General features: G+C 35.8%; 1 protein-coding gene across 1 annotated transcript in view; it reads right to left on the minus strand.

The window, feature by feature from the left end:
* The window catches only part of KCND2 (potassium voltage-gated channel subfamily D member 2), a 277678-nt gene that overhangs the window by 158568 nt on the left and 96108 nt on the right, over nucleotides 1-23002 (minus strand). The gene's annotated exons all lie outside the window — the stretch shown is intronic.

Here is a 23002-nt window from a genome sequence, read left to right on the forward strand (position 1 = left end):
TTCTTCAAGAGTATGGCAGGTAGATTGACAAAAGATTGTGAAGCACTGAAATGGTGTATTGATCCTTCAGCAGTAGTAATTAGAGAGAGATAATTTAGCTTGCATTGAGATCAAATAACAGAGCAAAATTAGTAAAGTTGTCTGCTTTTTTATCTGGAATAATATAATTAAAAATTATTGCCTAGCTATTTCTATTTCTCTGCTTTTCCCTCTTTCTATTTGTAGCTTTACTATTCAGAAAATAACATTAGGGATATCTTTTGACTGAATAAACATCTAACCCAAAACACCTTAGGGTGAATGGAAAGTCAACGACCTCCGATAGTACATGGGAACAGAATTTGGTATTTTAACATTTCCAAAATCATGTTGTTTCTCTGCTGTTTATCTGTCTCTCCTTCTATCATCCAGTCTCACAAATATTTTTAAAATAAAATACAAGAAGCAAAAAATTTAAAAAAGCAAAAAACCACCATAGCCGTATATATCTATAGAGAATCAATATTCAAACTCAAACTTGTGAGATTCTAATAGCAGTAAAAAAAGTTCTAAAATAGAAGTGAAATTAGATTCCGAGGTACCATTTATAAATGTAATTAAACATCAAACCGATGCCACAGATGTGTTCATTAAATAAGAATTTTCTGAATGCTGTACAGTTATTTGTAAGGGTTTTACCTTATTTTTTTTACTATTTAATTTCATCCTCTGGCTATTTATATAATATCTAGCGCAGTTTTATTTAATTTATTTTATTTTAAGTCCATGAAACACTTTCATGAACCACATATATAAATAAAAACTTGTGTAAATAATGCCTGAAGTGGTAAAATTTATTCTTCACATTAGGTAACTAATGAGACACCCTGACTGAAAGACTGTCGTTATCTTTTGGAAGAGTTGGACTGGGCCCTTAATCTTCTACTAATCATGTACTTAAAAAAAAAAGAGAAATTGTGATGTCTGATTTTACAAGAGCTGTTAACAGAACTGAAATAAAACATCTATTGGTGTAATAATGAAACCACAATGTGATTATACAGCAGTTAAATACATTTTAGTGTGAAACACACATCTGATAAATTATTTGAAGATTAATAACCACATCTACTCCATAACAGTGGTAAGACAGAGATGGAATGCAGCTCTCCACAAATGAAGGTTATAATTCATTTACTTCTGTGTTCTACCCGTGCTCAACATCTAGAAGATTTACACAGTGAAGTGCAGAATGGGTCAAAGCTGAATAGATCTGTGAAGTATTCTCTAAACAAAGTGGTATATTATCTCATAAAATCTGCCTGTAGATAATTACAGAAAGTAGAATATAATATACCAGCTTGGGTACAGACTGAGTTCTGAATCTCCTGTGGTCTACAGCCAGGTTGAACTACCATAACTACCTGTGGAAAAGGATTGCAGAGCTATTGCCCTCTAAAAAAATAAATAATTCAATTAATACCTTTATGTAGTGTATCCTATTATGTGTAAATCTCATTGTTCTGTCCCAAATGTACTGATCACATTCATTAGTTCCCTTTCCCCTTCACTTAAATAATATCAACTGTGTTTAAAATATTGAAGAACATATCCTTCCAAAAGCTGTGGGAATGCTTATGCCAGGTAAAGAAATTGTTGTATAAAAGTATTCAGGAGCACACTATAAAGTACCTAACGATCTTGCAAAACTAATTCATTATCATTTTTCACCTTTCCCAATGAAGTTACAGAATACATTGAACCTTCATGCAATAACTTAAACAACAAACTCTCACTCCTTTGTTGAGGTGTTACCACTTCGTGTTTGAGATCTGACAATAAACTTGAGCATCTGGCTCTGTAAGAGGTACCTTGTGCCATTTATCTGTACTACAAAGTTTCTAGCACATTTATGAGCTACTAGAGTGCAAAATCAATATCAGATGTTAAGAAAGGAAAATACATGACTAGAAATACAGTTTATTAGAGGTTAAAAGAGAGGATAAACAGCAAACTATTACCACTAAGCATAATCTGAAGATATAACGTTTTGCCAGCTAGTTCAATAGTGAAATAGGATCTGCATTACTGTCTTTGCTACTTTTTGCTTAACTCACAGAAGAATACGTTTGTCTATGACTGCTATCATATATTCCTATTTTAAGCACACTTTTCCAAAACACCTTTCCCTGAAGCTCCCTCTTGGGAAGGGAGGTTGCAATTAAGGGGAAATTTCAAGGTTGCTGTTTCACTGACCATGACATCTTTATCTCCAAGGTGATACCTTTACAGAAGGTCAATTCCCATCTAAGTTTTCTTTATATTTTGTAAGGACCCTGTGACAATTTCTGTATTAAAGCAACTGTTAAGGGACATGTAAGTGCCGTCTTCTGCTTGAGGGGATTCAAAGCTTTTTTTTTTTCCCCCAGCCCATTTTTCTCGTTCTTTTTCCTGGTTTCATTACTGAGTATTAATGTTCTCAGGTTCAGCTTGTTGTATTCAAGTACAGTAATATAGAAAGTGAAATCAATGTTTCTTTGTAGTATTGCACTTCAGCCGTCAAGTCCCAAACGGAAATTGATAGTCTAATACTTGAGACTTTTAGGCACTAAAATTAAGCTTTTTCTCCTTGGTACCTGCAGAAGTAGTAAAAACTGAATGCGCAACAAAGAATAAACCTTTGCATCAGCTACAGTGAAATTAAAGAATCAAGAGCAGTTTCAGTGATGCTACAATAGTGTAATATGCTTTGTTAAAATATCATTACGAGAATTCACTTAATGATTATGAATATTTGTTACCAATATCAAATTTAAGAGCCAAACAAAGAGGAACATGAAAGATATTTTAAAACTCTTAAAACATTAACTTATTCAGCAGTAAATTCTGTGCTGATTTTCAAACTGTGCACCTTGATAATAACGACCGGGATTACACAATTGGAAAGCCAGCTGGAAAGTAGACCCTAGATTTCTGCTTTAGTAAGATTTTTGTAATAGCTGTTTTTTGAATCAAATTATACTAAAATGAAGAAAAAAAGGCTGCCTGTTGATAAGCTTAAAGAATTTCAGGCAATGAGAAAACTGTGAACATTTAATCCTACATCTTGCCTAATATAATAATAGAACTTCCCTACATTATGTCTTGCTATTATTAATAGCATTTCCAGTAGCTGTGGTTGAAATAGATGTGCTTTTTTTGAAATGAGAATCTCATCTCAATATTTCAAATTATAAGACATACACTATACACTTAGGTCATCTTAATGTCTATTTCTAGGCTGTTTGAAAAATGTCTGCAAAAAATTATCAGGGAAACACTAGTTAGTTAAAATAAAAGCCAGATGGACTCCCTATCAACTCACCTTACTTATGGCCACCTGTACAACTTGGAACCTTAAAGTCTTGATTGAAGCTAGATCTCCTGTGGCTTTGTGCCTCCTCCAGCACAATGAGGATTGCAGGAGTTGGCTTGATTTAGCATTTGCAAGGTGTCAGGTGGACTTCAGATCAGACCTCAAACCTCACATTCCAAAAGCAAACAAATAAGCAAACAAACAATAAATCCAAGCTCCCGGCAGTCACATCTGGTGTTTAAACTTGTAAGTCTTCACTTCTTAGAGTGTAATCTCTCATAACTTTTTCTACTGGACCAAAAAACTTACTGCTATCAAATTGCTCCTTTGAATTACTATTGCAAAATATGATCAAAGTGCTCCTCTCACAATGTGAATGGACTAAGAACCTTCATTTTATTTCTGTTGGGCATGTTTTCCATTGATTTATTAGTGCCTTTGTCATTTCACTGAAGCTGATACATTTCTGAATGCCTTTCTGGAAGTTTGGTGATAACTGAATGCAGTAGCCCAACAGAAATCATCTCAGTAAATACTGACACGCATTATTGGTATATTTTCTCAAAAATGTTTATTTATTGTACACACCTACGTTATCATTGTGTCTTCATTCCCACTTGCAGTAAGTTTAGTATGAAAACTGTTTGTGGAAAGGTTATATAGAACACACAGGCCCAAAATGTTGAACTAGTCTTGACACATGTGATACTCTTTGGAGAGTCAACAAAAGAGAACTTGATCAAGGCTTAGAAACGAAAAATATTTGCCGTACGGGTATCAATTTATAAAATCTAAAGTTAGTGATTTATTTGGTTCTAGAAAATTCCACCAAATGGAAGGAAAATTAATATTAAAACAATCATAATATAACTGTGTGGCCATATCCTTTTCATTCATTTTTCTGCTAAAAAAGGACCATTAGGTCACATCATACGTTATAGTATGTGCTGGAGCCAATGATTTGTGCTTCACAGAAGTACAAATTGAGTTTAGGAAAAAAAATCTTCTTGAAAAGAATCCAGACTTGATCTGAAGACATCTGGTCACTGAGACTCCAAAGGTTTTATTGTAGTTTTCTCCAGCAATTAGTTAATCTCTCTGTTGCATATTTTGGCCCAGTTTCCTACTCAATTTAACTGTCTTCCAGTTATGATTTCCTATTATTATTATTATTATTTTTTAACATTAAAGAGACCCTTAACAGTAAGTAGTTTCTTTCTAAGAAGAAATTAATCCTCTGGTCCCCAAGTCACTCAGTCTGCTTTTAAGAGGCTAAATGGCTCACTTTTAAGTGTTTAACTAAATTTCTGTTTATCCACACTTAAATAATTCTCATCATACTTTTGCAAACAAGGCTATCTGAAATATACACACCATGAACTTTTAACCTGTGAACACTGTACATATCTTCAGCTAGAAAATGCTAGTTATGCCATCTCCAGTAGTTCCATTCTGAGATGTCATATAGCTATGATGAAACCTGTCATCTAAAATGAAACCATGGATTTTCTAAAGTGGCAAAATTCCTAGCAACATTAGTAGGGTCAGAATTTCCTTCAAGAGGAACTGAAATCAAACAAATGGGGAGAAACAAACATTCAAAGCAATGGGAAATGAAAGTGAATTGCTGAGACATCATTCGGCCTGTAAACAAAACACATGACAGAGCCTCTGTAATCTATACTACATGTGGTTACATTGATGTGCTGTAGTGAAATAATATGCAGGGGATCTTAACAGAGCACAAATATAGGTATTTTCTTTTGAAAGAAAACTCTTCCTAGGGAATTTTATCGGGAAAATTTTGAACGCCTCCAAAACAATCAAAATCATAAAACCGATTAAAAAGTTTTAAAGTGTGGGACCTTAAGAAAATAAACAAATCCCCATGCACAAGATCAATTTTTTAACAATGAAAACTTGGATGTTAGCAGTATAAATGAAGTTTCTCATTTCAGGCATTTTTTTAGGTAAACATAATCTACTGCAGGCAGAATTTCCCATGTTGCCTCAGTAATATTAACTGTTTACTTAAATTATTTCTTTCTGCTTCCCAGAACCCAAATAATGAGATATTTTAGACAGACAGGATGAGATTCTTCCCACCTAATTTTATATCTTTACCATGTGGATGATCTACAACAGACCAAGCCATCTCAGCTCCTTATAGGTGGTGGAGAGGAATGCCACCCAGAGGTGCAGCACTGACTAACACAGGACAGAGGGACTGGCAAAGAAATTGATTGCTGAGTACTCTTTTCTCTTGACCACAAGTAATGTCTAAGCTAGATGTAAATATTCATGTTATAGATACCAAAATTGGTGAGATGCATTCCATCCATATTGATATATAGAGATAGAGGAATTTTTAAAAACAAACTCTGGTTAAATCAGACTTGTTCTTTCAGAGTCATCCACACATATTTTAGTTGGTGGGAGGAAGTAACTGAATTCCGTGAGGGAGAGAAAATACGTATTTAGGAGCTATGATGGAAGAGAAAATCCTCATCAATCTTCTCTGTGCTTGAAAATGAAAATTACTTTCCAAACATTTCCACCACCCCCAACTGCCCCACCCAGATACAGGATGAAGATAAAGTAGACAGATGTTGAAGTGACTTCAGGAGAACAAATTACAGATTGAGAAGCCTTCTTTTTCCGCTTTGACAGCTGATATTTTCACTCTGGGTAATTTCCAAGAGGGTAAAAGGAAAGAAGTACATATAAAGTATAGTGGTAACCTCCCCTCAGGGCATCACAGATTGTTATTATAGTCGAAGATTCATAGCTGTGCGAGTGCATCCAGAAGATGTGCAAGCTGAAGATGGAGGGTTAGAACTGGCTTAATGAAGAAAACCAATTAACTTGTCCATGAAGAGTGTCCAGTGTGTGTCCTTCTCTGTGACAACTGGATTCGCTTTGACTGACTCCAGAACAACATTTGCCTCCATTGAAACAAAGGCTCACAAACTCCATTTTCTGTCAAAGTATGGCAGTCCAATAACGGTTTGGTTTGGAAACAAAGTAACAACATTTAACTGTTTTCAAGATAAAATATGCTTGCCTGTTTGCCTGTTTGCCCAGGGAGCAGAGCAAGGGCCAGGGATCCTTGGTTACCAGACCTCTGGCTCACTTACAGACCAAGCAGCTGCAGCATGGGCAGGCTGCCCAGCACACAAATATGTGAAAGTTATCAACAAAATTGGAGATTACCCTCTCCTTATACTTGCTTAATGTTCGTGTATGCACTGGAAATGCAACCAAGGTCCTCCTAACGAGCATGATGGTTGTCAAAAAGCACTGCTGCCAATTTTTGGAAGGCAAAAAGCACAAACATCCTGGTAATTAGAGGCTGATAGACTGAAATGGGTAAAACTCTAATATTCTTAATTAGCAATGGATTTAATGGAATTTGACTAATTATAATTGGAATGTAAGCACTTGATCAAGAGGACATGTCCTAAGCTAAAGCAGAGATAATTGAAAACTAGGGCTTCAAAATTATAAAGATAAGAAGGAAAATGGCTTGCTCTAATAAAACTGCAAGGGATTTGCACTGAATTGAGACAGGGTTAAAAAGCAAAAGTTTCCACATGAAAATATAAGTATCTTATACACAACAAAAACTGCCTTAAAATGTGGCCTTTAATGCTGAGTCTAAATGTTTACAAGTCATCCAGAATGGTGGCCAATGGGTACTTTGAAAAAGTGAGGTTTTTGCTGCTGTAAGAGTAAAGTAAAATTTTTTCATATTTAACAGTCCTGCTTCAAGTCACGTGATGTAATTATTAAACAATTCCTTACTCTATTGTATGTGTACCTGTTCTTCTGCTGTGCTAGAATTGGTTATTATTTTGGAAATCAAGAGTATGAAACATAAATTAATGGTTGCACCTTCCAAGTTCTTTGGAATACACCACTCTAAGGAGACCTGATCTAAGATGAGCATACAAATTGTGATAATGGATCAGATCAAAGGTCCGCTTAGCCCATTAGCCTGTCTCTGATCACTGCCAAGAACGGAGGCCTAATGAAAGCACAGATACACAGTAAGAATAGCTTATGAGTAGAGTGTTCTTCCTTCTAGTGTGTCCTTTCAGTTTCCATCAATAAGTAGCAATGGCTTGAGCCACAACATGCATCTAAACCATTAATACCTAATCTAACACATATTCTCCATGAATTTAATTACTATTTCAATTTATGCCTATGAACAATCTCCTAATCACACAAATTAAATGACATACTGAATGAAAGCAGCACTTTCTTTTGATCAATTTAGAACTGTTGCCTGATATTTTAATTCAGATGTTCCCTAATTCAGCTGTTGTAAGAAACTTAGACAAAAGCTTCTGCTTTGCCTTTTTGCCATTAATAATTTTAAAGAAAACTATTGTGTCTCTTTTCCAAGATGAAGAATCACAACCTAGCTTTGCCCATTCAAAGTCTGTTCCTTGTCTCTGATAATACTTGTTGACCTTCCTGGTAGTTTTCTCTGTACTGCCCTGTTTATGGAAGGTCCCAGAACTTCTCAAAGACTTTTCTGTGTGCACCTCAAAATATCAGGCTAAGCTAATGATATATTTTATTAAATGTACTAATGATTTCAAGTGAAATCATACGTTAATTTTGATGTGAAAACGTTCTGGAGATATATAGCTGCTTGCAGTATTCGAGATGAAGATGTACTACAGGCATGTATGATGTTACATATTTCTCCTCAAATTGTACCTAAATACATAGCATTTATTATGCCACTTTGGGTTTGTGACTTCCAGTCACTGAGATTTATTTTTAGAAATTTATTCATGATTACTCTCTTCTGAGTGGCAAAAGTTAATTTAGAGTACTTCATTTTATAATCGTCGTTAAATGCTTGGAGATAGTTCTGTTTCTATCACTTTGCACCTATCATTACTTAATTGAATCTTTGTTTTTACTGTCCAGTCACTCAGTTTTTAGCTACCTTGAGTAGTTTAAAATGTAAACATTCCCCTATTACTCCTTTCTCTTCTCATTTTCTCTGCTCATTTGTTATTGTATTAAATAGCACTTTCCTGGGAGAAATCCCTGTAGCACATACAGAAGAAAATCTATTCAAACAAGCCCAATTGTGCACCTGTTGAAACCAAACAACAGACTGTGGATATAATGATTATTATTCATATTTATATTGGGGGTTTTGTGCACATTTTAATTAAAAAAAAAAAAAAGAAAAACTTTTCAGTATTTTTCTGTTTTAAAATTTCCCTTCAGTTAATACTATGTACAACTTAAATGGCTGCTTTCAAACAATGCTGTCATATGCTTTCTACAGAAATGCATATTCAGTATTACAAACTGAATGTCCTGAAGATTAAAGCCACATCAACTGCATGAAAAATGCAAGAGTAATAGCTATTTAAATTTACCTGATATTCATAACCTAACATAATATTTAATAGTCACTTATACTTGTGAAAATCAAAACTCTTCTCCAGTTGTATTAAGAATGAACAATTTTCTCTCATTGTATTTCCTGTGTTCTGATATCTAAATGTTGCATCAGTATGACAGGGATTATCATAAATTGTGACTCAATCAAACATCACCTGACTGAGAGCATAAAGTGGGGTTAATGAAATTGTTACTTATTTTTTCTGGTAAGTTTTATTTTTTCTTTCTGCTCCTGTTTGCCCTTGGCAAAGATTTCCCCTGCACAAAGGTGCCTCTCCCCGTACTGAGGAAGGGAATTGATCTGGATGTTCAATGACTCTTGCTATCAAGATCTCTTTCACTTCAGCTTGACAGCAAATACCTAAAGGAGCTGGAGTGTTCAGGATTTTTCCACAGTCACTTGTTTAGTGACAACTGTCATCTCCCTGCCTATCAGCATGACTTCCTTGCCACCTGACAGAGCAGATAAATGATTTTCCATACAGCTTTAGATTTCCATATCCCAGGGCCAGTATGCTGAAATGTTAGGATTAACCGCAATCCAAACACAATGCTTTTATTTCAAAAGAATCCTTCTCAGTCATCGTTGATAAACACACTGTCTCCTTCCTGCCTTTCTACCCAGAAAAGGCAGTTATAGCAGTTACTTTAACATAAGTAACTCTGACCATATAAAGAAAAGTAATACCTTGACCACTGAGGATATAATGTCTCGCTGTTATTCGAGCTGTTTAAATGTAAGCAGCAGCAACAACAGAAGACACAAAGCTTATCACTTTTTTATTTTTCCTTTTTTCATTAACAGCTTGCAAATCCAAACCTGTTGTACGGCGGAGTCTTGCTAAGCATGTATCACCTCCAATCATTTCCAGGATGACCGAGTTCCTAATTCCTTTAGATTCCAGCACTGAACATCATTCATCTTAACCAAATATTCAACTGCGTACAAAATATGAAGAGACAAGTATAATTACTCCATTTAGTCTAACTTTAAGTTCTTACCTGAAATAAGGAATGTGGTCTAAACTTCTACAAATTTCTACTTGCATTTTGGAATGTGAGATTATACTTCCTAAATGTTAAAATGTAGAGGATATCACAAAGAGTCAGAAAAAGGAAAGGTGATTTTGGTAGTTTTAGAAAACACTATTTTAAGATATAATCTAGAATTTTTAGGTGGACATTTTGTTCATTCCGAGTACTGAAAAACTTCCTACAACACAAATTTAGAGATTACGCAAGAAAGGACAGTTGCTAATTTAGGAGAGGCTGTGTTCATGGAAGAATATAATATTAAAACAGGTATTACTAACATTCGTGGACACCCAGTTTGTGCCCTCATTCAAAGCAAAATACTTTCAACATATATGTTAGTTAAAGGATAAGGTTTTATAACAGAATTTCTTTGTTTATGAAAGACTGGCTTAAACTGTTCACTAATGGGATGTAAGTTTAGGTTTTGAGTTAAGTATCCCTTTTACATACCTCACTGACTTATAGCCTGGATCTTTCCAAGTGCCCATACTCATTTGCTTTATATTGAGCCCTTATTCAGTTAATAAAAGTGCTTTTTACCCTTATATAGACTAACTGGCTCCTGAGTGCTCTCTAAGCTTTATAACAAATACCTCTCTATGAGGGTGATACCTGAAAATGCTGCTGCCAATCCAAATAAGATTCTGGTTTTTAATCACACCCTGAACTTGGAGCAGCAGAAGATAATGAGATAACAAATGTCACAGAAAGGTAAGAATTGTGTTCAATATGTGAGAAAGAAGACAGGAGGCTAGGCATATAGTTTACTCCAGCTTTGAAGAAAATTTACTCTAACTCACTTGGATATAACTCACACAGAACAGCTCACTATTCCTTCCTTAATTTCTTCCAGTTTGTAGAAGACTGCAAACAATCCTTCTCTGCTCCAAGTAGAGATTAACTGAGGGGCCTCGGACAGGTCTGCAGACAGGCTGCCTCTTCCTTCTCTCATTCATTCTATCCAGTGAGGTACACACTTTTTATGTCAAAATACTTAATGAATATACATCTGCACAGTCCTCCCCTAAGAAGAAAGACAAGTCCCATTCTGTTCTTCATCTTCGATTCCAGCTAAGACCATCACAGCTAAGACCATCGCAGCCTTCACCAGTTTCCTCTCAGTCCTTCCAGGATTGCAGTCATCACAACATATTTTACCTTAACCAACCCTTTGGGAGGATGACTATCCTATCTCTACTTCCATCTGTGGATGACCAGAAACAAGTATATGTGCAAATTGCAACTTGAAACAACCTACCTCATGGAGGTTCCACCTCTGCTCTCAGAAAGGTGGAAAACTCCACTCTCTTCTTGGAAAATTTGATTACAAAAGTGAAATCCCAGTCCTGTCCTTCAAGATCAACCAGTGTGATGGATTTAGTACACTGTAAAACACATCTCCTTGCCAAAGGGAGGTTGGAACTTCTCATCTGCAAGTGCTGAATCTGGTTATATTAGGGTTGTAGAACGTCACTCAGTTGTCTGGGTGCCAATTGCTTAGTTGAGCCACACTGGCCAACATACTTGCTCATGTACTCTTCAGCTTCCCTCATCTGGTAACTACCTGTTTTCATTCCTCACACAGAGCAAAATTTAAAATGACGTGTTTTGTCAACTTTTGCTTGTTTTTGGTGGGCCTCCTATGCTGAGTTCATCAGATCATCAGATTGAATTGAGAGCCTAGACAGACTTCAGAGTGCATTGTGGATTTTGTGTCCTCCCTTGCAGCTTGACATTGCAGTCCATGTGGAGGGCTACATAACATGACACAGAACGTTTTGCTAAAACTAACACACCTGCTGGGTATTAACTGTACAGAATAAATTTAATAGCATTACATGGGTATAAGGCAGAACAGACTTTGGCCTAAGAATTTTATGCCGGTTTTACATATGAAATGTCTCATTCATTTTCAGCTTCCAAAAGCTAGTTCGAAATCTGATATGTTAATGTGATACAGAGGTTTTGAAAACAATAGGATCCAGTTGGCTGCACCCTCATCTGACCAGCCAATTCTATTTCCCCTCTTGTGGATATTACTGGTTTTATAAGGTGATGTATCACGATGAGAGTGTCAGCTGCATCGTTCTACAGCTGTGCTAAATCCTTCTTCACACAATGATGTCCATTATGGTGTCCTGATACTCATAGGCTGAGTTATGAGCTGGACATGGAGTGTTGAGGAGTGCTGAAGTGGTCTGGCAGCCAGCCAGGGACATGCTACTCCAGTGTGTGCTTGGTGGAGTGTAGCAGATGATAGCCTGTTGCTGGAAATTGCAGTTCTCTTGTGCTGTGCAGGTTTATGATAGGGTATGATGTGTTGGCAAGCGGTGGCTATGATTTTATGGTAAAACTGAACTGCAGTATGAAGCAGGATGAAATTGCTTAACAGCTTTAGTTTGTCAGGATTTGACTTAAGCCATTTTTTTCAAGTAATGGACTAGGTCAGAGTGCTGTCATTCAGTACTCCAGGAATGTGGCCATTTACTTCTTCAGCTATGAGTTTAGAGGTGCCTAGATATTTTTAGTTTACTTTTGCTTGTGTTTTGTTTGAAGAACTAGCATGAATTTAGAGCAGATATTCTCATGGGACTGTCTCATGTACAGTACTTTAGTCCAGGAGAAAGAACATTAGGGCTCACACAATTTCTATCTGTATGTGTCTTCTGGGGGCTTTCAGCATTTAGTACTGACTCCTCACTGGATTATTGCTGTATGTATGGCCACATCTTAATGAACTAGTTAGGCTTCACTGGTTGTTTCATACAAACACATTTTTTTCTCACTGGAACACAGTTGGCAATTCCTTTGATAAGTTCCTTTATGAGGAAAAATATTCTCACATGGATCCTGAGAGCTGTGAAGGAACAAGACCTTCAGATCTGATGGTCCAGATTCTCTCACCCTATTCATTATTTTAATATTTTGCAATGAAAAAAATCTTGTCTATATGGAAGAAATCTGTATTTGAATTCAGGTGAAGTTTAAGAAGATGATGTTTGGGTATTTTTTTTCTGGTTTTGGTTGGGATTTTCTTGTTCATTTTTGTTTGTTTTATTAATAAGGATTTGGAGAAAATGATAGCCATTTAGTTTACATTTTTAAGAAGAATGCCTTTAACAGTGAAACCTGACTGTACCCTATAATGTAGAAGGGGACAATAAAATGAAAATTGAGACAGCAAGTCTTCTTCCAAGTAGGAGAGATTATTTAGTTCTTTAGTGATCAATGCCAACATCATGTCATTCAGTATGTGAATTGTGGAGTTGTAGTGCCTAATATTAACAATAACAAGTGGTCACTAAGTTCTCTACCATTTATCTCTTCAGTCTACCCTACAGTAAGCATATTTATGTAGTCTTGCCTGAATCTGGCAAAAGCAGGTCCCATGATACTATGGTCCATATCTGAAAATATATTAAAAGAACATGGTCTTTCATGAAACCATTAGACTTCATATTTTCTAGTTGGGAAATTTTCCATTAGATTTTTCTCAAAACACCTGAAAATAAAGGAAACTGCAATTATTTGAAATTATTGTTTATTTTTTAAGTTGTCCAAATGTCTGGCAAATGTTCTAGATTTGAAAGACTGCCAAAATACTCACACGTCACCATTATCTCCTCACTTTTTATGTCCTTCAGACATGAAAAGGCAATTTGCTTTCATCAGTGTCCTGACTGATGTCAGCAGAATATTTAATATGGGAGAAAGATGTAAAACTGGGCATCATCAAGATATTTCTCATATTTCAACTGACATCTCTGCACCAAATCCTAGCAACGTAATATATCCTTAGGTTTAAAAGAGGTGATAGCAGCTTGAATCTTAAGCATCCTGTGAGAACCTGTAGTGTGCCCAACACGAATTTCACTCAGTCTGAGGAGAAAGAATGAAGGGAATAGTAGGATAACCTTGTCCACTCTCACATTCATGCCCACAAAAATTTTAGGACCAAGACTATCAAAAGTACCTTGTGGCTTCATAACAGCGTGAACATTAATGTTTATTTGACATCAATAAATCATCTATTAACAGGTAAATATATTGCTAATGTACTTCAGTTGGAATCCAATAATCATGTTTAAAGGTTTCAGGTACATTTCTGTCTGTCCTACTCTTTTCTGTCCTAACTCTTTCCATAATCTTGAGCAGAAATCAAAGAGAAGTGGTTAAAAGTCAGCATGAAAGGTGCCATAAGAAAATAAAAAAACCCACTGTTTTTTACAGCAGTTATCTTCCAGACCTTATCATAGAAGAACTTGACCTCACAAAATAAAAATTATCTATGGCATCTAAAACTTCCATGTACATCACTTGCTTAAACTGTCATTTTATTAATAGCTGTTATTTATTTTTCTGGGTACTAGACTATGTTTAAGGGGATGAAATTTAAATCTACTTTTTAACCTTATTCCTATTAAGGATTATGTTTGCTGTTAAACATTTGTATTTTTATTTATCTTTTTGCAGTCAATCAAGATATATATTTTTAATTTTCTTCCATTTATATATGTGTTGATTTCTACTTTTATGACTTTATTGAATACTGTGATGTGCTAGCATGTTCTCCTCTGTGTTATAATCCCATTTTATAATATTTTAATATGGATTATTATAGGGAACCACCTTCTGTGTCATAATATCTGTGCATTATTGTGTTGTAACGATTCGCTCTAAATTAGGTTGCTAAATTTTAGACTTTTAAAATTATACATACACATATGTTTTAGTAATTTCTTTACATTTTATACCTTCCAAGACAGTCAAGAACCATAACTCCTGCAGCTAAAAGGATGACAATGGTATAATTCAAAATCTCATTGAGAATATTGGGCCTCTATTCCCAACAAGACATAGTGGTCCAAATAGGAACGACATTGGACTTGTATCTCCCCTTTCAACAATTACACCATAGTGCAGTTTTTGGTTGTTTAAAATTTGCTTGTTAGAACAAAAAAGAGCTTGGACTGTAAATGCAGAAGACCTTCAATTTTCCATGATTTGGGGAATTCATCCTAAAACTATAGCATGAAATATAAGTACAAGACCATTCCAACTAAAATTTCTGACTTGAATGACTGTTAAACAGAAGTTTTAGTTCCTGAATTGATGCCTATCATCTTCGAATGCTTATTTTATGAAATAAAACTCAAATAGCATGACAAAATGACAGCATAAACCTTTGCTATCAGTTGTGTTTAAAAGACATTAAAATTTCAGCATAAGATACCTAATAAGAGGTTTTTGTTGTGTTTTTTTTTTTTTTTTTTTTGTAAGAGATGGTTCCTCATACTAAAGAAAAATAAAGAAATATAGATTTGGTACATACCATGGAGCGGATTCACGAAGAGTATATATTATAAAAAGTATATTCATGAAAATGGCACTACGCAGAAATCAGCTAATGAACTATTACAACAGTGTTGCATATTGGTTAAAAAATACTTTTCTTAATGTAAGCCTTGCAATACACTTTTCATTTCTCAAATAGTCATAATCCCAGTGGCTTTTTCAGGAAACTATCATTCTTACATAATGTATAAATAATTATATACATACCTATAATATGCACTTATATAAAAATAGGTTAGGTAAGTTACCAGGTTATTAAGTAGAAACTATAAGATATGAGCAGTTTTTAGGCATAAATGTATATCAGAATAGATAATAGTATTAGATTTAGAGTAAAAAGATATTAAAAGTAACATGACTATTTTAAAAATATAGATTACTATTATTTCCTGGTAGCAGGGTTGTTTTTTTCACCTTTTCTTTTTAAATGAAAACATGCAATTTTAAATCAAATTCTCCACAGCTTCTGTCTTATGGTAATTGCACTCAGTGGGGACTTCTGTGTTTACTGTATTGGAAGAAGTGTGTTGTATATTGTTACTTGACTAAAAGAGTAAACTAAAAGCTCTAATAACTTTTGTTGTTGGCAAAGAACCAGCAAAATACAATATGTGTGGTTTATGGATTAGCTGGTATTTAATGTAAAAATACACAGGCATCATAAACAACTCCTTCTTCATTTTAATTGGCTTTACTCTATCTGAAATTGTGTGCACAATTCATATTAAAATACATAGCACAGGACGAAACAGAAAGTGGCCACAAAAATAATGCTGTAGTTTACATTTTAATTCTTGCATCGCATCATATCACCTCATTCATAGATTAGTCAACCAATTTTGATCAAAGCATTCATTTTCTAATAGCTAAGATTTTTCTTTACAGTAACATGGCCTTTTTGAGTTTATACATTTTGACTACACAAAGTTAGGAACAATAAAGTAATTTGTTTAAATGCTTAACTAATTTTCTAAACATTTGTGATATTAGTCCACTAAAGTGTTTTCCAGTATTTATCTTCCTTTTTTTTTTTTTTTCCTCTGCATAAAGGTTGAGGCTTTTATCTCAAAAAAAAAAAAAAATTCTTTAACTTTTTGTTTCTCCTGGAACCAAAGAAGAATGATAGCCTCAACATCAGGTTTAGTGCAGAGAGAAAGAAGCAGAGCTTGAGAGTAGTAGATTAACATACTGTATATTCAGAGAAAGGCAATTGCCTTAGGAAGGATTTGAAACATAATAAGTCAGTTTCAAGAATAAAACAGAACCATTTATTGTTATGCCACAAAGCCTCTTAAGGATATACTGATTTATTTCTACTGTCTATATATAAAAAGCATAAACTGAAATGATGACTATGATAGCAAAGAAACATTTTTTTCGAATATTCAAATAGATGATTTTAACCAGGAAGCTGCCAATATCTATTTCCAGTCATCCTGTAGAAACCTAACTGCAACAGATGGCATCCAGCCTGCCAGACACAAATTTTACCTGCTGTATATTCACTGATGACTTAAATCACTGATACCTATCTGTGTGTGCTTCTACATACATATCTTAGCCTATCTTTCCTTATTTTGAGTTATGCTGCATATAAAAAGCCTACTTGTCTGGCATGATAATGATGGTATAGTACAAATATTTTATATTAGGACTTTTTTTCTTCCATCTAATTTCTAGGCAGGATCTGTGACCTATTCTCTTTGGACATCTCAGTTATTCTGGATGAACATGTCTCATCCCTCTGGACTCTCTCAGAAGTTTTGGCACAGCTACACTATTCAGTCCATTTCCTTTTGACCTGTTCCATTTTTCCACTTTCTCATTTTCCCTATGGATTTCAAATTCATTTTCTTTCATTTTTGGATAGAGTATTTTCATTTGCTTCTCACTTGATATTCTGCTAGGCCAGCTAAATCTTCTCTATCTACACATTCTCCTACTCATTAACATGTTGTCGGTGTTCAGCATTCCTCCCTCACGTCACACATGTGGAGGTGCTATTTCTTATTCACCTCCTTTGGTGGCAACAGTCAGGAAAGTGCTAGAGCATGAAGCATGCCAGCAATTTAACTACTGTGTTGTCTAAACCTGAGCAGATGGTCTTGTAATCTCCTAAGATGAGGAGACTTAAATGAGTGACAGATAAATTCTTTGGGGTGAATCTGTGGGAAAATGGAGGTCTCTGAAATACATGGTGCATTGGGGTCAGTGTTTTGAGGGGAAGCTGAGAGGTACTTTGACTTTTCTTCCTTCCTCTATTTAAAGTGTCATCCTAAAATTTAGCCTTGATAAAGGTGAGGCTTTGGCCATTTCGACTTCACATAAGCCTGGCTATTCTACAGCCACGGATGAATAGCACTTCATCTTTTCTACTTAAAAACATAGAAGCTTTCCTCACTAGTGTCAGTCTCCCAGTGTCACTGGTGTGTCATCTCTCTCCTAGGGGTCCTCTCAGAGGTGTCTGCTTCTGATATAACATGGTTGTGTAATCTTGGCTCAAACTTCCGAGAAAAATGCTAAGTTGTGAGAAAGAGTTGTGAAAAAGTACTAAGCTAGAAAAGAAGGGTAAGATGACAGTCAGGGGTAAGATTTTTGAGGCAGGGATAGTTGGCATCTCAGTGATTCCAGGAGAAAAACACTGACACGAGAAGGTACAAAGATGGCACACCAGCAGCACTGAGGATTAGCAAAGGAGGTTGACCCTTTCACACCTGCCATCAAGCTGTCTGGCCAGCACAGACTTGCTGCATGTTTTACTGGGGGCTGTAAGCATATTAATACTTATTGTCCTTGTTTGTCTAGATTCTCTGTTGTGTGTAACACCAAAAAATAGCTGCTTTATACTCTTCCGATGTTCACATCCTTCTTGCAGTGTCTTTATTCGTGGCAAAAGTTGTCCAAACAGTGTCGCAGAGAAGGCATGCTACAGCTGAGCAAAGGCATCAGCCTCGTCAAGGCAAAATGTCAGGTGGTGATTAACCAGGGAGATTTACATAATAGCTTCTGAGTGGGAAGCCTCTCCCTAGAAATCAACAACACTGAGAAAAATTTGGGCCATGTAAATTCTTAATATATGCAAATAGAGAGCTGAACACTTCACCATTATTCTTCTTTTAATGATCACTAGATCACTGCACTGCTAGTATAGAAACCAGAACTTTGCCCTAAGGGAGCAAAGGAAAAAAAAAAATCTTAATTTACTGCATCAATTCCAATAATTGATTGATAAGGACGCTCCTTGCTCCAATCTATCAAAAAATATTGATGCAATATAAAAAGGGAAATACATTTTCCCATTGCAGCTATGTTGTACCTTAATTACAAGAAGCTTGATGCAGAAATTTCTAGGCAGAAGTTTTTCTGTCCTGTATTTGACATGACATCATCCATGATGATCCAACGGGCCACTTCCACCCACAAGTTCACAAATGAAATACTGACTGTGTTTGTAGCAAGGACAAGACTCCATTCAAATTTTAAAAGTCAGAAGACTATATGGATCGATGAACTACTGAGAATTTTATCAAAGATTATTCAAGTATATTGAAAACAATGAAGGTTTGTACAAGTCAGTATTGCACAATGACTAGGACAGATTTCAGTAGGATCCATATGTTCCATCATTTTGTAGTGGTTCCTGCCCTTACATTCCTGAACAGTTCTGAAGCAATTAAGCTGGGATTAAATCTCATTATGACTTCAGCTCTTTTTTTCTCTCATTAAGGGATGCTCTTTTTTGGGGTAGCCAGATGTGACAAAATCTTTTGCATTTTAGAAGACAAATGTACCCAAAAGAACATCTGTGCCTGATAAATGAAAACAAGCAGGAAACAAATGCATGTGCCCTCTTTGAATCACAAATCAATACATACAAAACCAAGAAAGAAACCAATTAACACTGAATGCAACTTTTATTCCTTGTATCACACAGTATTTCCCATGAGGTTGTTTCCTGAGATGTAAAATGTTACAGTGAAAATATGGTGTGTACTCTAGTTCCATTTTCTATTTAATATATATCATGATCTGACTCTAGAAAGACAACATAAAACAACAAGTAATTTTTGTAACTGGCTGTTGGAAGTTAGAGGGTTTTAAGTTATTTTTTGCAGTTGTGACTTAAGTTTGTCCAGATATTCTGGATATTTTTAATTGATTGTATCACAGTATAGATTTAAAATAAATTTATATGGCTACATGTAGAAATACATGTTTCTGGTACAATGATAATGGGAAGTTTTCTAACATTGCGTTGTTTCCTAACAGGATTTGAGGCCACTTTTCCATATTTTACTTTTAATACCTTTTGTATTTCTAAGATACAAGAAAAAAAATCCTGAAGTCTGTCTGGTTTTGTTTCTATGCAGATGTGCTTTTTCATCAACAATTGAGATTGCTATAGCATATGGAAGTCATTCAAATAATACTGTAATCTATTCTTACTCCTTGTTATTTCAAATACATTAAAACCTTCAGTTCCCCATTCATTGCAGCTTGACCTGCAAAATTAACACCTTACTGTTGCCAAAGTAGCCAAAAAAGCCAAGCCAAATGGGATTCATCAGGAGAAACACTTTTGAAATGTAGAATTCTAATAATGCACAGTAAGTAGGATTTAAGACGGAAACCAAAAATGCATCGCACCTTTGCCTACTAAAACTGAAAGTAATTATTGAAATATAGAAACAATTAATAAATGTTAATATTTGAAACCACATTTACATATTACAAGAAGTTACTATATTTCTAAAAGCTAGTCAGTGAAGATCTTGGCACTACTTTGATCCACAGAGAAAACTCTGAATGCTTTCATTATAACTGCCAAGATCCAGGTCAACAGTTTTCACGCTGCATGTTTGTTTTGTAATGGTTGTTATTGGAAGGACAAGAGAGAAGGAAGGATAAGCAGCAGAGGTTGTCTGAGCTTTTCTTTGTAAGCAGTGTTGAATAAAGAGGAGAACTCAAGCAGTTCTTCAGCACTTACGCTGGAGAGCTGAGATGTGGAAGGATGGCAATGTGGATGCCGTGGACAATTGCTTGAACACTGCATTGAGATGAATAGCTTGAGAAAGAAAATACACAACTGGGATGAACAGTTGAAGTGGTCTGGGACAGGGCCATGCAGGAGGAGCAGGGAGTGTAGGACCTTTTGTGTAAGGAAGCAGGTACAGTGAGATCCATACTGAAGCAGGATTCTTCTTTCTGTATTTGTTAGAGAAACTTGAAATCCTAATGCCACCATGTCCATGCTGCTGGCTACTTTCAAAGGCTTCTGAATAAATCATAGGTGTGTCAATGTGATTCCACATCACTGGATTTTTTTAACTCTGTTTTATTTTTTAAACTTGAGAAAACTGAGAATAAAAGAAACTCCAGCTGCCTTACAGGAATGCTATTCTCTTCAGAAAATCAAATACATGAGGTTTATGTAACAATATAACTAAGATTGCACTTACTGCTTTAGCTCAGATTCCTTCTGTGTTTATTTGTATGATTTATTTTGTTTTCCAGTCAACAGGATATTGGAGATTCTTGTAATCAATTTTTTACCTTCACAGCATCCTTGTGAACCCCGACTCAGCACTGCCAAGGCCATGCCTGGGGTTCTGTGTCCACTTCTGGTCTCCCCAGTACAAGAGGGATGTGGAGCTACTGAAGAAAGTCCTCTAAAAGGCCATGAAGATGATTAAGGGACATAAGCATCTCTCATATGAAAGAAAGAAAGGCTGAGAGAGCTGAGACTTCTAGCCTGAAGAAGGGAAGGATCAGAGGGATTGGACTAGATGACCTTTGAAGGTCCCTTCCAACCCAAACTGTTCTATGATTCTATGATTCATACTAATGTGTACAAATATCTGAAGAAAAGGAACAAAAGAGGATGCAGCCAGGCTCTTCTCAGTGGTGCCCACTGATAGGACAAGAGGCAATGGGCACAAAATGAAGCACGGGAATCTTCCTTTCAACATTAACAAATACTTTTTATCTGTGATGGTGACCAAGCACTAGCAGAGTTTGCCTAGAGACACTGTGGAGTCTATATCCTTAGAGAATTTAAAAAGACATCTGGACATGATCCAGGGCAACTGGCCTTTCTTGAGCAAGTGGTTTGGATGAGCTGACCAGGTCCCTTCCAACTTGTGTGACTCTGTGAGACTAGTACCTCCTAGTTGTTCTCCTTTCTGCATTTAGAAATCTGAGGAAGTAAGGATGGGATCCAGATCACTAAAATTCACAAGATGTCTTCCAGTTGGACATGGAACCTTCCTTACTAACTACAGGTTACCTATATTTGACCCTCTTACATTCATGCAAGGAGGCTGAAATTAGAGAAAGGGAACTTTTGCCACCTTAATGTTAAGATAATGTGCTTTATATTCCCAGTTTATAGGACTTACATAAAATTGTGTTGTGTTTTGTTTGGTTTGGTTTGGTTTTTAATTTCTTGTGCCATTTGGCCTCTGAGTCCCCTCTCATCCCTCACCTCCCTGTTGACTTTCCACAGATCTCCCCTAGCCCCTTGCTGCCACTTGCCACCTGGCAGGCAGGAGAAGCAGGTAAACCCTGGGGCTCGGTTTCTCTGCTGTTGACAACAACTCTGTGTGCTAATTCTGTCACGCATGCCACAGGCTCACTATCACTGCTTATTATAAATTGTGGATGCACATGAACACTTGTAATTTGAACACCCATAACCTAAAGGTGGACTGATTTTTATAGACGGTGCACATTGGTAGCTCTCATTGACCTCAGTGCTGTTTGTTTAAAAGTGTGCACAGGATACCTTTAAAGCCAAACACATAAGGAAACATTAAAAAAGAAGATGAGTGGCCTCGAAAAACATAGCAAAATGATTCAAAAGAATGAAAATATTACCAAGTGATTTAAAATTCATTTTCTGAAATAAAAAGTGGTGGTTTGAATTTGAGCAGTGAGTGCTGAAAACCATAAATATCGCATATATATCACATAAAAATAAAACGTGTTTTACACATATGTGTTTCAATCAATCTACCTTTAGCAGAGTGAATTGTCTCCAGTATTTGACACTTGCTATTTGCAATTTTGTGCCTTTTGTATGTTCATTCAGGTACAGTATTTTGATGTAGTCTCTGACACACTAATAAAGATCTTGTGCTACGATTTACTCTAGTTGCTTGTCGTATTTTCCAAATAGCAGATATTTAGGGCTGAGTAGCTCTAAATTGCCTGTTGGAGCACCACTAAGTATGGAGCTCACAGTCCTAATTTAGGTCCCCAAGTTAGATGCCAGAAGTTATATGGTGTGAATACCCCCCTCAGAGAACAAGCCATATAAAGGAACAGCAGCTATGTATAGAATTCAGAGCAGCCTAATATAAATCTCTTGAATGAAAATGCTATATGTCTATATTTGGCAAGTGAAAGCCTGCTCTTGAGAGACGCTTATGCCTCTTAACTCCAATGAGAACTTCAAGAGAAGCTCTGCACCTCCCAGCATCAGGCCTTAAATGATCAAGCATTTCTATCCACTGTTGTGCTCTACCTTGCCTGATCTCAAACACAGTTATTACAAGAACAGGGATTGCACATCATTTCCCTTTATAGTACTTTGAATTATTTAATCAATGCACTTTATTCTGCAAACTGTTCTGACCATGCTCATAAGGGTTTAAATAAAAAGATTGCGCTGTTACCTGAGCAATCCTTAGAGGAACAAAGTGCCCTCCCATATTCTCTGTGGCAACAGTTAGAAAAATGGTATCTACCATTTAGACCCATGGCAGTAATGATCATTCCTAGTTTGATGTATTATTCTAATATTGTCCCGAGTTTCATTATCGTGTCATGTTGATCATGCTG

This window comes from Caloenas nicobarica, chromosome 1 (genome assembly GCF_036013445.1).
Source record: "Caloenas nicobarica isolate bCalNic1 chromosome 1, bCalNic1.hap1, whole genome shotgun sequence".
In the NCBI taxonomy this organism is placed as follows: Eukaryota; Metazoa; Chordata; class Aves; order Columbiformes; family Columbidae; genus Caloenas; species Caloenas nicobarica.